Here is an 18,279-nt window from a genome sequence, read left to right on the forward strand (position 1 = left end):
TATCCTGAGTGAAGTAACCCAGACCCAAAAAGATGAACATGGGATGTACTCACTCATAATTGGTTTCTAGCCATAAACAAGGGTCACGGAGTCTACAATTGGTGATCCCAAAGAAGCTAAGTAAGAAGGTGAAACAAAGGAAAAACATATAGTTGTCCTCTTGGCTATGGGAAGTAGACAAAATGGCCGGGGAGAAAATTGAGATCTTGGGGGTGGTGTGGGATGGGGGTAAGGGGTGATGGGGAGAGAAAAGGGAGAAGAGGAGAATGGGGGGAACTTGGGGAAAAAGGAGGATTGGGATAAAGGAAGGTTGGATAGGGGAGCACGGAAGCACAATTCTTAGTTAAGGGAGCCACCTTAGAGTTGGCAAGAGACTTGAACCTAGAGTGGCTCCCAGATGCCCAAGCCAAGGTCCCCAGTTAGTTCCTTGGGCGGCTGAGGATAGGGAACCTGAAATGACCTTATCCTATAGCAATACTGACGAATATCTTGCATATCATCATAGAACCTTCATCTGGTGATAGATGGAGACAGAGACAGAGACCCACACTGGAGCACTGGACTGAGCTCCCAAGGTCCCAATGAGGAGCAGAAGGAGGGAGAACATGAGCAAAGAAGTCGGGACCACGAGGGGTGCACCCACCCCCTGAGACAGTGGAGCTGATCTATTGGGAGCTCACCAAGGCCAGCTGGACTGTGACTGAAAAAGCATGGGATAAAACTGGACTCTCTGAGCATAGCGAACAATGAGGGCTGATGAGAAGCCAAGGACAATGGCACGGGGTTTTGAACCTACTTTATGTGCTGGCTTTGTTGGAGCCTAGCCAGTTTGGATGTTCACCTTCCTAGAAATGGACGGATGGGGGAGGACCTAGGACTTACCACAGGGCAGGGAACCCTGACTGCTCTTTGGACTGGAGAGGGAGGGGGAGAGGAGTGTGGGGAGGGGGAGAAGGGTGAGAGGAGGGGGAGAAGGGTGGGAGGAGGGGGAGGGAAATGGGAGGCTGGGAGGAGGTGGAAACTTGTTTTTTTTCTCCTTTTCTCAATAAAAAAATGGAAAAAAAAGAATAATAATAGAAGTTATGATATAAAAAGTCACAATTTACCACTTTATGTAGCTGTGATTAGCCACTTGAATACATAACCTCATTTAATCTTCAACTACTTTCCCAAGGTGAGTTTAAAGCTGAGAGACTTAGCCTATTATATTAGATTTTTTTTCCAAAAGGCCGCCTTAATAAAAGGAACGGTATATTTTTGCTCACAGTTTCTAATGTTGGCTTCCTGAATCCTCACCCAACTAACACTGACCCATAATGAAGTCAAACAGCAAAGCAATAAGCATGTGATAGAGGGTACTTGTGGAAAATAGGTGGAGGAAAGGAGGCACTAAGGATTAGATATATCTCAGGGACTTACTCCCTCCTGCTAGGCCCTACCTCCTAAGATTTCTAGAACTTTACCAAATAATGCTACCAGCTGGGGACAAAGCATTTAACCCTTGAATCTGTGGGACAATTTCATACTCAAACTGTAACAGTCATAAATAGCCTCGTATCTACAGGAAAAGAACAAGTCAAAATTATGCAGCTTTAGAGAAGGGCAAAGAACACATAGTCCTTGAACCATATCCTAACCAGAGGATAGATTGTACATAAAATGGAGAATTTATGATCTTATGAATAGATACAGAATTTGAACACTACCCAGAATAAGGCATCTATATAGAAGCTTGTAAGGAGTCTTTCTCTGTACCGCCATCCCACAAATAATGACACGGGGACTTAATATCAATTATGAAAGCTTGGACTTAGCTTAGACTTGTCACACTAGCTCTTATAACTTAAATTAACGTGTTTATATTAATTTATATTTTTGCCTCATGGCTTTTTGCCCTTTTTTTTTCATTCTGTAAGTCTGATTCCCTCCATGTCTTTTTGGCAACTCCCTGAGCCTCAATTATCTCTTCCTACTTCCTCTCTCTGTGCCCAGAAGTCCCGCTTATATTTCCTGCCTAGCTATTGGCCATTCAGACCTTTATTATGCCAATTACAGTAATAGATTTCCACACAGTTTACAAGTATCCCACAACAGAAGTTTCCATGTATTTTGTATTTTAAATAATATGTATATGAACAGGGGTTGCATATAGACAAGGCTGTTACAGAAAAATGCAAAGAACTATGCTTTTTTAAGATATTCCGAAACGTTTTTTCATTATTTCAATAACTTAATTCATATTTCAATAACCTACCATGCTTATGTTGAAAAGGATTGTCCTGTTTTCTTGCACCTCTTCTTGAAGGCAGGTGTACAAATTAGTTTAGAGCTATGAGGCTCTTCAACAGAAGTTCAATGCCAGGTCACATAGTGAAGATGCCATTTTTTAAGTGAGGCTTTGGAGATTGCCTGATTCTGGTCTTTGGCATGATTGAGCATGTGCACAATGGATATCTTACTCCATTAACAAGTAGCCTGTCTGAAAACAAAACAAGAAGTTAAGAAAAATAAGCCTCTGGGTTCAGACATGTTGACGTGAGATTACACTCTGGATTATAAAACATTAGAGTCAATACATTGCCTACATTAGCTAACTTTATTCCTCTCTTTTATAAGGAGGATTGTACTGAGAAAAGGAAGTTCAAATGAAATGAGCTGTAAGCCAACATCTATTTACCATAGATTAACATTTATAATTATGATACTAAAGTTAATTTAGCTTTAAAAGAATCATGTTTGACTAGAGGTCTTAAGAATAATATGTGAAATCTTTCAACTGATATACACTGACTTCTTTTACTTTTGAAATCTGAGGAACATGCGAAACCGTCTCCTGGGGTCTCGGTTTAAAAAATTGTACTGTGCATTTTGTACATTTCCTGTGCCTTTAAGACTTACAGGGGATAAGTACCAACAGTGATATGAAAGCCCATATAAAACTACACAGAAATGTTGTCTCTTATTCAAGGTTTCAGTGTGTTAAGATAATAAAGATTTTATATTTTGTCATCTGTATGGGTTCAAATTAACTGCTATTTAAACAGGAAAATGGGACTGCAAGGATATCCCAAGCTCTGAAAATCTTGCGCATTAAATGGACAGTATGAACAATGTGCTTAACAGGCTTTCTCTGCTATTGCCATTATCTTGGTTATTGAAGCCATTAGAAGCTGTTTGCTGTCAGTTAAATGATCATATCTCTACTGCACCTGCTTTATAATTATTCATTTGGAGCAAGATCATTAACATATTCCTTAAGTCATTTACAGGCAATTTGACTTAACATTAACAAATTTTGTTCTTTCTACCAAACTAATGAGATACATAAATACATGGATACACAAAAATTCTATGATTCACATAATGAAACTATAAAGGATGTACATTTCGTGATTTGTTTATTATTTTATATAACTCATGGTTGAGACTCATTAGCAATTATGATATTTAAGAAAGTTTCTGAAATCAATGTAAAAACAATAACAGTAGGCAAATTAATGTAAACTTTCCTGTCAGTTTGAGAAACCAGTAGAATAATTTAAAACTAGAAGACATTTATTACAAAATGGTAATTGTATCTAATTAACAGCACTCCTTAGATTAAATTACATTACTGATCTCAGCATATCCCATGATACGTAGTAAAGACTCAGTTAAATGACTAATATTATTAATGTGGTCAGTTATATGTAGATATTGCAAATCAAATCTGTAGTAATAAGGGCGGTGGGGCTGCGTCCCCAGCACCCCGGCTGCCTGGCTAGCTTATGCCCGAAATAACAACACACAAACTGTATTCATTTAATCACTGCTTGGCCCATTTCTATCTAGCCTCTTCTAGGCTAATTCTCACATATTAATTTAGCCCATTTCTAATCATCTGTGTAGCGCCCCTAGGTGCGCTTACCGGGAAGATTCTAGCCTATGTCCATCCTGGGTCGGAGCTTCATCGCGTGCATCTGCCTGGGAGCTGGGAGCATGGCATCTCTCTGAGGCGTCTGCTCCCAAGAGGAGAGCTGTGGAGTCTGAGCTCACTTCCTCTTCCTCCCAGCGTTCTGTTCTGTTTACTCCTCCCACCTATCTTCTAACCAATGAGGGCCAAGCAGTTTCTTTTTATTTAACCAATGACCTTCCTCCATCACAAATCAGATTTTTTCCCAATGATTTTATAAAAATACTAAAGAAAATATAGTAGAAGCATTCTATTACAGGTAATACAATTATGTATAATATGATATATAATACAATGGATAGCTCTCTTTTTCCTTGTTTTTATTATATGCCAAGTAATACCTTGTTTCAGTTAGCTGTATTAATTTGTATAATCTTTATAATATATCTATAAATTTAGTGCCACTAATATAAACAGTTCCTATATAAAGAATATATTCCTATATAAAGAATGAGACATAAAGAAGGGAAATAATTTGTTTAAGTCATACAGCTAAGAAACAATAAAGATTTTACTTGAGGCCCGTAGCCTTGAACACAGTTAACCTCAAACATTGCTTCATAAGCTATGGAGGCCAGCTGCCTAAGGAAGCATTAGAATGCCTGAAACACAACTTAAAATATGAAACATCTTGGAGTTTTAGAGTTAGTCTTAAGTCAAGGGTAAAATTTCTTTTTTAATACTTTTTTTAGATTTTTTTAAATTTCATTTTGTATTCCAACTACAGTTCTCCCTCTGACCCATCCTCCCGTCTTCTCCCTTCCCACCCAGTCCACTCTAAAGCGATAAGGGCTCCCAAGGGAAGTCAACAAAGCCTAGCCCATTTAGTTGAGGGAAGATCTCCCCTACCCCATGCATTAATGCTGAGCATGGCACTCCACTGTGAGGAATGGGCTCCAACAACCCAGCTCATGCACCAGGGATAGATTCTAGTCCTACTTCCAGGGTCTCTCAAATAGACCAACCTACAAAACTGTCTTTCACATGCAGAGGGCCTAGTTCTAGTTATATTCCTGGCAGAGTTCCAATATGTCCACATGGTGGTGGTCCATACTGTTCAAGGAAAGTGAATCAGGAAGAGAAGATGCAAGAGCATCAGCATACACTAAGAACATGATAAAAGTAGTTTCACATTCTGACCTTGTACTGTTGAGATTCATGAAGCACCTACTCTTGTTTCCTAGACTATAACATCTTTACATGATTCTAGATTAGAAAACAGAAAAAAAAACTGTAACTCTTAAGAGATAAATTTGTAGATAGAGAGTGACATGTATAATTATGATTTTTCAGAAGCATAAAATGACAAAACAGGTTTATGTGCATTTACAAGGCTCGAAATCCCTAATCAGTATATTAAATGATGGAAACCATGAAAGTCTATTAACTATACTCAGGCTAATACCACACATTCAAGAATATTTAAGGAACAAAAAATGGTCCTTTTTTTAAAGACAATGTTGTGTGGGTAGAGAAGGTAGTAGATTTGGTACGAGTTGGAGTGTATGTGAATTTGATCAAAACACACATAAAATTCTAAAAACACTAAAAAATATTTAAAAAGCTAAAAGGTATAGGAAAATGTTGGTTGTAATAAGTATTATAAGAAAAGTAAATAATGGCTCAGGGTAGAAACTCGTTAAATAGATGGATCTTTTAATATAAAGTAGCATTTGAGAGCAACAAGTGAAGAGAGACAGGGGGTTATGCAGCAAACTAGGAATGCAAACAGCCTTCTAAGTTTGCAGGGTGGGTGCACTGTCTAAGGAAGGTGCATGGTCTCTTAGATGATGATTTAGAATTAAGGTAGTGGGAAGGGATAAAGTCAGAGAATTTGACAACCCCCCCCCCAAAAAATAAATCATGTCTCAGAGAACAAAGTATAGAGCATTAATATTCCACGGAACAGAATAAGAAATTATCAGAATGTTTTTGAAAAGATCAGGATCTCTTTACCTTTAGCACAGAGAATAAACTAGAAGACCAACAGAACAAACATAGAACCATGTGACAATAATTATAAATATACAGACAAAAAAGGAAGGCAATATGGTCAGGAACAGCAGGCATGAAATGCTCAGAAGTGTACATATGCTAAAAAATACTTTTAAACTTAGATTTATCTATTTTGTTTTGTATGTATGGATATTTTGCTCATATGTATGTCTGTGCACCATGCATGCCTGGTGTCTGTGGATATCTGAAGAGGGTATCAGGTCCCTGGAACTGAAGTTATGGAAAGTTGTGAGTCACCATGTGGGAGTTAGGAATCAAACCAAGGTCCTTTGCATGAATAATGTTCTGAACCACCCAGACATCTTTCCAGGCCTTAAAAATATTTTTGTTAAAGTCATTGTGATTTATCAATAAATTGCTTGCCCAAAAGTAAAAAGCAAAATTATGTGAAGCTTGCAATTAAGGCAAAATACAGATGGCATCTTCTTTCAATGCCTCAGGGCAGCAAGGATACACTTAAATTTTATCTCAGTGTATCTAATTTATTTGGATTTAGGATGCCAAATTGAATAAAGATGCATGTTAACTTACTGACTTATGCCCATAGAGATGCCAATTATTTGTGTCTAGTGGGAAATTATATTTTATATCTCTGTGGGAGATTAACCAACTTTATATCTAATTCAGAAATCTTTTTCTGGTATGTTTTTCTTAGTGCGCTAACATTTTACTGAGTATCACTTCAATGACATGTTTATCTTATACTTTCATATTTATACTTTGGCTTTGGAAAATTATCTTTGACATGAATGAGAGAAAAAATTACAAGGTGAATCTATCGCTGATGTCTCTCAAAAACAGTTTTTTTTTTAATAAAAGAACATCTTGGAGACTTAAGTGAAGCAACTTAGGAGAGTGGAGCAGGGTCAATGGCTCAGCAGATGAGAACAGATTGATTCCACACACTACAGTGCCTCTAGTGAAGTCATAGAGCTAGATCTTGGGAAAAGCCCTGGCCGGAGAAAGTAGATTAAGAATGATCATAACTGGATGAAAGCTCTCTGATGACAATTGGGGTAGTTACCAATCTAATTACAGGAGATGGCCTGTTCAGGCTACTTATCCACTATCACTAGGAGTTTTAACTGGGGTCATCTTTGTGGATTCTTGGGAGTTTCCATTGAATTAGATTTCTATCTGACCCCAAAACACCCATCAAGATGTCTCTTTCATTACTCTACCCTTCCATTCATGCCCCCCTCAAAATAATCCCTTGTGTTCCCATCCCCATTGGGGATAAGGAAAATGTGGTACATTTATACAATGAGTACTACACAGCAAATAATAATAATAATAATAATAATAATAATAATAATAATAATAACATCTTGAATTTTTCAGGAAAATGGATGGAGCTAGAAAACATTATTTTGAGTGAGGTAACCCAGACACAGAAAGACAATTATCACATGTACTCACTCATAGGTGGTTTTTAAACATAAAGCAAAGAAAACCAGCCTACAAACCACAATCCCAGAGAACTTAGACAACAATGAGGACACTAAGAGAGACATACATAGATCTAATCTACATGTGGAGTAGAAAAAGACAAGTTCTCCTAAGTAAAATGAGAACATGGGGACCTTGGGGGAAGGTAGAAGGTGAGACAAGAGAGGCAGAGGAGGATCAGAGAAAAATGTAGAGCTCAATAAAAATCAATTTAAAAAGTAAATTGGTACTGCCAGGAAGAGAAGTGTATCATTGTCATGAAAAGCCACATGATATTAAAAGATTTTAAATGTCATACTCTCTATGTCTTTGAAGTGTTTGAAGATAATCTATCTATCTAAAATATATCTCTCTATGACCTGTAAACATACCTAATATGATTGTTATAGATGGCTAACTATTAACTTATGTTTCTTTATTATAATAAATAGGTTTTAAGGACTAGAACTTTATATTAAATTTTTAAATGAGCTACATAAGTATAATACCTTAAGTAAGAAATAGTAACATATAATACAATATACAAAAACAACCTTAAATTTATATCTATATGAAAAAACCATATCAATGTAAAATATTTGAAGCTAGTAAGGTTTTTTAGCTTGATAGTAGATACAATAATTATCCTTTTATTCTATTTTATTTTGTTTTTTATTTTATTCTATAAAATAAAAATCTTTTTCTATTCAGAATAAGATTCCTGTACCTAATTTCCTATGTTTAGTTTCCTCCCTTACTATAACCAATAACAATTTATAACCAATCCCCCTAGATGATGACAAACATCCATAACGCACCAAAGGGCTAAGAACTACCCACCCCACCTCTTGTAAATGAGGGCATCATGTTCTTCAGACTGCTTCCTTCTCTCGGGGTGATGGCATCTTTAGGGATCCTGAGAAAATGTGGATAATGATCAAGTCCTGGGAGAGTTAGCCATAGCATTTGTTGTTCAGTCTCTGTGCAGTGGGAAAGCATAAGGTTTTTCTGCAGTTCTGATTAGACTAGTCTGTGAGGTTGGACCATCTCAGCCAGCAGCCTTGAAATTGTTCTGGATGCAAAACTCTGAGGAAACATCAGCAGAGGCACTCTAAGAGCCCGATCACCTGGGATACTTGTCTTTATTGGTAATTGGTCCTTTTAAAACACACACACACACACACACACACACACACACAAACTTTTAAAGGTAACCTATATGCCTGCATTAACACAAGCATGGAATGTACAATGTGTACAAGTCATCTAAAGATGATTTTTTTTGTTTTATGTTTGAGCAAGTAAAATATACTTCACCTGTCTAGTATTTTTTCAAGGTTTACTTTTTCATATCTGTAGTCAAGGCTTTCAGGAGGTCTCCCCAATTGAAGCTGATTCTCTTAGAATGAATCCACAGCCTTTAATTTCCTGGGTAAGCAAAAGCATAACCTCTTCCCCAATACAATACGTTTTTACTTCCATTTTAAAATTAAGGCATTCATAAAGTATCTAGACTGGTTTAATTCAGTGGTCCCTCTTAGAGTCCCATGTTTCTTAGCAGTTGTCTTTCACTTATCAATCAAAATATTTAGTCAACAAGATTCCATATGGGATCTATACTCTCTGTGTAGTTTCCATCTTTATTTTTGTTATTTTACTCTCTCTTTAAAGACTTTATCTTATCTATAAACTATTTTTTCTGACTGTTCATACCCATTTTTTCTTTTTTTAAGTCAACACACATGTTTTAAACATATTGTAACCTGCTTGGAGTATTTTCTGTCTGGACCTGTCTTTACTTATCATCTGCAGCCTTCTCTGACCACATGAAACAAATCTTAAAGAGCTATGTCACCTGCTGGCATGGCTCAGCTTAGCACATGGTGCTGGGTCATGACACTGGTGACTGACTCCAGTATATAGTGAATAGCCCTTAGCTTCATTTTACTTCGTGTTCCAAACTTCCATTTTTTTAAAGCTTTCTCGGGCCTTATATGGATATATGTGGTCCCACACTGAGTGCCGTGTGCAGCAGGCATTCTGGACCAGAGCCCCAAAACCATGACACAGAAACTTATTATTAATAATTTGACCTTAGGCTGGGGTCATTCTGAGTTTGAAATTAGCCTCGACCATATACTGAGTTTCCAGCCAGCCAGGTCAACAGAGAAACCGTAGACGACATCCTGGAGACCGGAGCCACTTCTTGGCCCTACTGCGAATCTTTCTCTTCTATCCAACTCTGGAACCTTCTTACTGAAGATTCATCAGAATGAGCTTCAAGTCCCCACTCACACTCCAGGAGCTGGCGGAGAACAGCCTCCTGAGGAACAAGACTGTGGCAATCTCTAATCTGGACAATATACCCTCATTTTTTTTTTCCCATCACTGTTCAGAAATGCCTGCAGAAAGGAAAAGACTAGCATTGTGAAGGCAATGGTTCAGGTCTGGCCCTTCTCCTGCCTCCCACTGGGAGCCATGATCAAGTGAAATGATTCCTACAGGAAAATCTTAGAGATTATACTGTTTGGGCTTGATAGCGTGCTTTGCCAGAAGGTTCCTCACAGGAGGTGCAGACTGAAGGTGCTGGATCTACGGATTATGCCTTTGAGGATGTGGGACAAGTGGTCTGTGTTCCAGGCTCCTGACTGGAGTAAGAACCAAGCAGCGGTGGGTCTTTCAGAAACGGAGGTGAAGCCACAGGTGAAGGTGGCTATAGACCTGGTCCTGAAGAAACGCCCATTAAAGTCCTTAGAGTCGTTTGTCATTGAATGGGTGGCTCAGAGAGAAAGTCTGTGTCTGTGCTGTAAGAAGCTGGAGATCTGGTCTCTGGCTACTTACTACCACAAAAATGTCTTAAAGATAAAGGACTTGAACTCTATTCAGCACCTGGATTTGTATAACATGAATGATCTTACCTGCCTTCTTAACATCTCCCCTTACCTGGGTCATATGAGGTACCTGCAAAGTCTCCTCCTCTCCAACCTCTCGCTGTGGGCCTGTCACACACCGGTGGAGAAGCAGCAGGTTGTTACCCAGTTCACCTCGCAGTTTGTCAAGCTGAAGCATCTCAAGTCCCTGATTCTGGAAAATGTCTTCTTCTTAGAGGATCACCTAGACCAGCTCTTCTGCTGCCTAAAGACTCCCTTAGAGACCCTGTCGGTGACTGACTGTTTGCTCTCAAACTCAGACTGGGCCAACATGGCTGAATTCCCATGCACAAGCCAGCTAAAACATCTGAGTTTGAGTAGGGTCCAACTGACTCATTTTAGCCCAGAGCCCCTGCAAACTGTGCTGCATCTACTTTGATATCTCTGGACTTGGAGTACTGTCGTTTATTGGACTGTCACCTCCGTGCCATCCTGTCCTCCCTGAGGTGCTCCCAGCTTAGGCGGTTTAGCTTCTACGGAAACCATTTTTCGGGGAATTTCTTGAGGGAGTTGAGAGATCATGAGATAACCTTGAGATCTGGAGGGTCAAAGGTAATCCTCATTCCTAGGTGTGATAATCTGTCACCAGAACTTTGAGGTGGTTGTCCAGCCTTGTTTGGAGTGTGTATAGATAAGGGGAGAACTTTTAAACAACCATAGCATTGTCTTCCCGCTTTGAGGGATGTTTGTTGTGATGTGCGCATGATATGTTGGGACTTGTTGGGCATATCAAGCACATATTAAGCTTCATGCATATATCAAGCTCTCCTGTGGACTCCTGGGAGCAAAAAGCGATATACAGGTGTCTGAGAAAATACGCAACACATGGTTTTAGACTGGAACCATCAGTTAGTTCTCCCTGGAGGATTAACCTGGTTTCCACCTTTAATCTGATACAGTCCTATGACTTTTGGTTGTCCTGCCTTTACCTTCTTAGTGCTGAGAATACGCTTGTACCACCAGACCTGGTTATCTGTCTTTTAACGAATTGTGTGGCTGTGCCTTGCGTTCCTCAGGAAAATAGTAGCATTTTATATCTGTCGTTTGTGGGGTCTGGAGACTTGGTTCATTCGTTTAGAGCACTTGCTATTCTTGCATAGGACCTGGTTTGATTTTCCTTATGCCTCTGATGTGGGAATCATCCATAACTCTAGTTATAGAGGATAAGATGACTTCTTCTGGCCTCCCGGGCATGAGACACACATGTGGTGCATAAACATACATGTAGGCTAAATCATTATAACCCATATAAAATAATTTAACAATTGGCTTATTCTGCTGAGGCTGGATGACTGTCTTGTCTGTGAGTCAACCGCCACCCAGCATTGCTGTGACATACATGGTAAATCATGTATTTACACTTCTAAATCCTGTTACTTATGAGTTTATGGGTGGAAGCAGGGCAAGTAGATGTTAACCCTAGCAGGTTTTTTTTCTGGGAAAAAGATGATCGTAGCTTTCATTTCCATAGTGTGTGTTAACATGTACAACAATTAGTGCTTATGTTTTGGGGGGGTCCTGAACCAAGTTTTACAAGTTAGTTGTATAGGGACCTAGAATTGATCTTGGTTATCAGTGTCTACCTAGAGAACCAAATCCCTGGCCTGAACATATAGCTTCTTGTTTACCAGGCAAGTAATCTACATTCTACCCACTAAGCTACATCTACAGCCTCCTCTTTAATTTTGTAGTCGTTGGTGTTTGAGATTTTTCTCTTTTGGTAGTCCTGTAACCTGGTATGCAACCAGGTTATTCTCAACTCACAGAAAATCATGGCTTGCCTCTTCCTCTCAGTGCTGGATGGATCCTGCCCCACCAAGCCTGGCATCTCCACTTCTTTCACCCTTAGCTACACTGTAGCCTGCATTTAATTTTCTGAAGTGTAATTCGTGATTAAGCTTGGAACAATTCTTGGATTGTTAGTGACCATGATTCAAGTGATATCACAGATCTTAGTGAATTATAAACAGCAAAATTGATGTAGTGTGCAGATTTACTGTTATTTAATAAATTCTGATGTGTTGTAAAAAATGGACCTTAGCTTACGCTTGTTTTCAACTAGTTCTTAGAACTTAAATTAGTTCTTTTATTAATCTACTTGCTGTTACATTGCTCATGGCTTTTACCTCTCCTCCTGCATGTCCTGCTTCCCCTGCATCCAGTTGGTGACCCTTCTTTTCTTCTTCCCTAAAGCCTTTGTGCCTCCAGAAATGCTGCCTAAACTTTTCTTGGCTAGCTATTGTCATTCAGCTCTTTATTAAACCAACCGCAGTGACACATCTTCACACAGTGTAATGGAATATTCTGCAACAGATTACACACAAAAAAATGGTCCTCCCAATAAAAAAATAAAAAAAGAACAAAATGGAACTCTCAGAATAAGAAATAAAAATGGCCAAGTAATCATTTTTAAAATGTTCAGCATCCTTAGTCAGCATCCTTTGCTGATGCAGATCAGATTGAACAAGGAAGGAAATGGAATGGTGGCTGCATAAAGGGAAAGACAGAAGGAAGAATAAATCCCATTAAAAGGAATTCCTGACGTCTTAGATGATTCAGGCTGGAACAGTACATCTTTTAGCTCCAATAAAGAAGCTCTTTGTCTCTGGTGACAACTAACTTTCCATATTCTAGATGATCTGTAAACAGAAGATGAAGCTCTGAGTAAAAGTATGCTGTTGACATGGGCAGAGACATATCAAGGACCATAGCTTCAGACCCATGGAAAAGTGTCAACACGCATGCACACACGCACATGCACACGCACATGCACACACACATCACAGTGAAGTTCAAAGGGAAGGCAAAGCATCCCTCCATTCCATGTGTGGATGTTGATAGTGTATGTAGAGATTATCCACCATAGCTTTCTCCCTGTTCCCCCAATATTGCAGCTTGAAGACTGCTTTCCTACAGAAACTGCTACCACCAGCATTAGTTAACCAGTCTCCTTGATCCAGTTCTGTGCTATAAACACTGCCTCACCGTTCATATTTATATAATAGCCCATCTCCTTGTTCAGCTGTGTGTAATCATCCTGTCTCCCTATTCAACTCTATATAATAAACATGCTAAGTCCTAAGGTGCAGTGGGGTTTTTCCATCAGAGGTTTCAATCCACCCCATCTCATTATTTCTATGTGTTTGTATCTGTATGTCTTTTCTTCATCCCCTCACAGTTAAGTTCCTCTCCATATGATGCTTCAGATTTCTTCATTTTAGAGTCATACTGCCGAAGTTGAAAATGTGTGTCAACATAGAAGAAACAAGCTGGGACTCCAGCTCATTCTTTCCAGATGTATTCACACCAGAGAGAATAATGATGTCATTGGTGGCTGAGATTTGGGTCTCTATACTACTGCCTATTGGTAGTTACCCTTAGAAAGACTCTGTGGCTTCATCTGCCTTATAATAGATTGAGCTGAGCTAGATAGATAGCACTTTTATATGAGATCTTGAATACTATTACCAGTCACATTACCACAGTGGTGACAGATATGGAATACAGGCAGTCCACTGATTGGTGCTTCTATGGGGCTGCATTAGCAAGCAGTTAGTTACTTGACTCAGTGACTACGCAGTTAAACTCTATACACAGACCAACTCTCATCCTAGGAAAACATGTTGTTTCATGCAGATCAAAGTCCCAATCCTTTAATCCCATAGTTGATATTTTTGGTATCGTTATCCCGCAATTTGAGTCTACATTATTTAATAATAATTACCACAAGTAACTAGACTAAAAGCTAAAATTAGCTAATGATTAATTTTCTTCAATTGTCTAGAGTCCAACCATGACTAAGATAGACATCACTTGGGAAATCTGAAGAACTTTGAGCTTAAATTTCAAGAACCAAGGAAAATATCCAGCAAATTGCATGCTATGTAGCAACCGTAAGTATAAAATTGGTGTTTTTATACAATTTTACTCAATACTTTTTATCTCTATCCAATATGTGGAAAAACTCCTATCATTTTGTAATACATTTTATTTCTATTTCTCTCTTCTCCTGACTTTCCTCTCACATGTTTGTTATACATCCTAAGATGTTTATAATTGTAAAATACATCATTATTTATCAAATTGCAAAATATTAATCTCTCTTTAAAATGTATTCAAATTATCATTTATTTATAAGCTGAGAAGATGCTTTGAAGCCTAAACTACCCATTCAAGCATAAGGATGAGTATGAATCGCCAGAACTCAAGTAAAATCCAGACACAGAAAGGTATACCTGTAACTATAATCCCTTTGGTAATGGTGAGTGGAAACAGGAAGTCACTGAAAGCTCATGGGCCAGCTAGTCTGAGGTTCACAGCAGCAAAGAACAGACAGTCCCTGCCTCAAAAGAGGTGGAAGGTGAAGACCGATGCTTAAGGTTGCCAATTGCTCTTCAAATATGCACTGTAATGGACACACCCTTGCACTCACACACAGGAGCACGTATACATCACACACACACACACACACACACACACTCACACACACACACACACACACACACACACTACGTTGTTTTATAAGTATATATGCAGCTATACATATATCTAGTTAAGAGCTTCTAAACGTTGGAATGCAGTGAGTGTGTTTTAGAGATTTGCTAATATCATCTTGTAATCATGTGTTAGTTCTACTTTAAATGTTCATTTACCTTCTGTTTAGTATTTTTAAATAAACTATTACTCCTTCAGATTTTTACTTTTTCAGTCTTCTAGTAAGAAATCCTTCCTTTCATAAGATTCCAGAGACATTTAATATTTGCTTCTATGAATTTTATAACATTTTTCTTCTGTGATTCCAGGTTTATCCATTTCATAGTGTATCATTGTATGTGTTATTTAAGAAGAGATTTAAATTTCCACATTGTGTGATAGAGCAATTGTTGCAATTCTAATTTTCAAATAAGTTATTGTTCTGCATTATTATGAATCTTCTTCTGAGCCTGATATTCTCTTTCCTAGTCCACTCTATCTAGTAATATGGTTGTACAAGATTTTGTTATCTGAGGATAAGCACTGTTCTATTTTTATTTCCTCAAATTTTCCCCCAGAAATATTTGAGTCAATATTTTTGTTGGCTATTTTCTACTATAATTGGCATATTGTCTCCTATATACTATTATTATTACTATTAAAACAGTATTGATTTTCATTGGATGAGCTTGTATTCCATAAAACTAATTATAATTTTCTCATTTCTAATGCCTTGTCTATTGATTTCCTGGGTTATCACATCTTTTTTTCCTTTGAAACCTTATATAATTTCTTCCTTCCTGTTTATATTACTGAAATTGCTGTAAACAAATACTTTGAGAACCAAACTATTAAGCATAATCTCATTTACTCCAATAGAATAAACTTGTAGAAGCAGATCCTCTGAGTCAAATAAAGGTATCTATTTTCAAGACTTTTAAATACATTGCAACAATTTGTACCACAAATTTATATCAAAATGTTGTCCCAATAACAGTGCATTAAAATAGCATTTTTGGATTTCTATAATATCCAAGACCAGATATTTTAACTTACCACTTGATAAAATTAAAAAGTAACTCCTTTAAACTTGTTGAATAATCACTTAAAAGGTTGAATTTACTTTTAAGTATAGGGTATCAAACAAATACAATGAATGTGGAAAATCAGGAAATACATTTAACTTTAATTTGTGAAAATATTCTTATAATAATTGAATGAAGCAAGTTTTATATATATATTCCATTTTATTATGCAAAACTTATTTTCTAAATGCATATGATATTCTTCAATTGACTTTTTAATTTCCTGGATATCCACTTGGTAAAGGCATAGTGTTAGATACTCTTAATGATCAAAAGCTTGAGAATCATGGTTCTTGTTCCAAATGTACTTCTACTCTAATAGAAAAAAATAGGAGAGAGCTACAAGTGAACATAGACGGTGGAATTTTTTCCATAAAAGTCTAATGAGCAAATACTGTAACATGTTATACTGAGTGAATAATGCAAAATGAAAGAATTTAATTTTTTTATCAGGCAGTAGAAGACACTGGAAGACTTATGAGTTAGGAAATGCAAAGATTCTACTCTCACTTAAAAGATAACATAAGTTAAATAAAATAATGAATAAATGGAAAATACCAAAGACATGCCAAGTATCAAGTACTTACATTAGAGAAAAAACAAAGATGGTTTAACCAGAAAATTAACAACAGCGATGACCCTGAACATGTAACATAAAATTGCCTAGAGTTTGGTTGTAAGTAGAAGTATTGTAGACCTATGTAGACAGCTGCAGTGTAAAGAGCTGGGCAGCGGTGTGAGTGTGTGTGTGTATTTGCACGCATGTGTATTTGTGTGCTTAGTAAGGGGTGTAATTAAATGGGCAGAGAGAGAAGTGTAAGAGAGGAGTAGGAGAGATGAGAGAGAAGTAAAGAAGAAATGTGAAGGTATGTAACTGTGTGGAGAAAAATGTTACTCTGTGTGCAAACAGATGCATATATATATATAGTATGTAGATGTATATAGTATGTAGATGTAGTTGGGGAAAGAGATGTGACTTGTGTAGAGATGTATGGCTGTGAAGAAGACAGATATATGTATGTTAAGAGAGATATGAAACTGTATGTAAAGAGATGTAACTGTGTATAGAGTTTGTCAAGAAACAGATTATTCAAGATAGAGTAAAAGAGAAGGTTATCATCAGGAAAGTGTGTGCTTGTTCCTTTCTTCTTAAGTTACCATGAGAAAGCGTGTGTGTTTCCATATTCACTTCTTAGATAGAAACTTCTAGCCCTTGCCACATTCGTGGATTTTTTTTTGTTGTTGTTGTTGCATAACCTGGTGCTGACAGGAGGCTGTCCCTCCAGTTAGTGATAATTGACCTTCAAGGGATTAACTCCCTTGAATGCCCACGTCTTTAAGCAAAAAGATATTCACTTGCCCCAAGAGAGAAGCAATCACCCCTAAGCATCCAGACCAGAAAAGTGATGATGGAAATGTCAGAAGATATAAGATAGTACTAGAAGAGAGTCATATGAAAGAACTGATAGTGAAATATAGCCCTCATTATAGATAGAGCAAATGGAGTCTTCTAAAATACAAAGAGACTGTGACTATAGAACAAAGCCTTCAAAGATCAAAGGAACATTAGAATAAAGGTACAGATGAAAGATTAACTTAAAAGGAGGTTGGATATATTTTATTTGGAAAGCAGAGAAAAAATCTGGAATAAAAAGCAGGGATACCGAATCTTCCTCAGAGAGACTGGAGAGATGACTCAGCAGTTAACAACACTTACCGATCTAGCAGAGGACCCAAGTTCAGTTCCCAGCATCTTCATGCTAGCTCACAACCATATGTAATTTCAGACCCCAGAGATCTGAAGGCCCTTCTGACTTCTACAGGGTCCTGCATGCACATGGTGCACACACATGGTGCACATACATGGTGCACACACATGGTGCACATACATGCACTCAACCATGTGCACATATACAGAAAAATCAATAAATAGGTAATTTTTAAAAAAGAATATTCCACAAATACTGCTGCTCTAGTTTGATTTTTATTTTAGTGATAAAAGACTAACTAAAACTCAAAGCCAACGGTAATCATTCAGGTTGTGGCCCATCATCGAGGAAAGCAAAGGCTTTCCTAGAACTCTATGCAGGAGCTTGAAACAGAAAACATGGAGGAATACTGCTTACTAGGTTGCTACCTCTGGTTCATGATCTTTCTTATCCAACCCAGGATCATGTGCCCATGGGTGGCACTGCCAACAGTGAGCTGTGCCCTGGCTCATCAATTAGCAATCAAGAAAATGTTCCCATGGTGAACCACAGGTCAGTCTGAGGGAGGCAATTCTTCAGCTGAGAATCCATCTTCCTAGGTGATTCTATTTGTGCCAAGGTGACAATAAATCTTCACCAGAATAAAGGCTGATGTGTGTAAAAGATATTAATTGAATTATAACTGC

At 37.8% G+C, this 18,279-nt stretch overlaps 1 pseudogene; it reads left to right on the forward strand.

Moving 5' to 3' along the window:
• The first annotated feature begins 9,668 nt into the window (after positions 1-9,668).
• On the forward strand, positions 9,669-10,923 carry LOC121464214 (annotated as a pseudogene).
• Positions 10,924-18,279: the final 7,356 nt, after the last annotated feature.

This window comes from Microtus oregoni, unplaced genomic scaffold (genome assembly GCF_018167655.1).
Source record: "Microtus oregoni isolate MIOR12 unplaced genomic scaffold, Mior012 000028F_ref0000031, whole genome shotgun sequence".
NCBI lineage: Eukaryota > Metazoa > Chordata > Mammalia > Rodentia > Cricetidae > Microtus > Microtus oregoni.